At 19.4% G+C, this 689-nt stretch overlaps 1 pseudogene; it reads right to left on the bottom strand.

The window, feature by feature from the left end:
- LOC107668634 (netrin receptor UNC5C-like) overlaps nt 1–689 on the bottom strand; it is a 73991-nt pseudogene that overhangs the window by 1488 nt on the left and 71814 nt on the right.

Raw genomic sequence — 689 nt, 5'->3', positions numbered from 1 at the left:
TAACAAAATGGGATGAACAGTCCAAAACTAAGACTGACTAACTAAACGAACTAAAACTTTTCCTTAAAAAAAAAAAAAAAAAAAAAAAAAAAAAAAAAAAAAAAAAAAAAAACACGAACTGACAAAAATGAAAGATAAAAAGCATTACATACAATCAATTTAAATTTAACAAATAAATATGCACAAACACGTACAAAAATATATAAAATTTCATGCCTTCTGATAAAGTGTGTTTTGATTTAGGCAGATTGAACTTTTGCAGTGCTGATAAAAACACAAAAATAACAAATGAAAGTAAAAACTATTAAAAACATTAAAAACAAATAAATACATAAATAAAGCTATTGAAATTATTAAATTAAACCAGCTTAAATAACAACAAATTAACAAATATGAACAAAATTTTTTTTTTTCAAATATCATGCCTAGAAAACGTGTGTTGACTTAAGCACATAGAACTATACTAAAATAAATAAATAAAATAACCAAACAAAAACAACTGAAAACATGAACAAATAAAATTCAAATAAAACAGTGATATATTAAATAATAACGATATATTAAATAAATGTAAAAAAGCAAAACAAAACAAAAATAAAATATGAACAAGTGAACAAATTATTTGAAAATGTTCTAGTTATAGTTATAGTTATATATATATATATATATATATATATATATATATATAT

This window comes from Sinocyclocheilus anshuiensis, unplaced genomic scaffold, assembly GCF_001515605.1.
Source record: "Sinocyclocheilus anshuiensis isolate Anshui unplaced genomic scaffold, SAMN03320099.WGS_v1.1 scaffold116, whole genome shotgun sequence".
Lineage (NCBI taxonomy): Eukaryota > Metazoa > Chordata > Actinopteri > Cypriniformes > Cyprinidae > Sinocyclocheilus > Sinocyclocheilus anshuiensis.
Note: the sequence above shows the minus strand (reverse complement) of the source record. Positions and strands in the feature narration are given on the sequence as shown.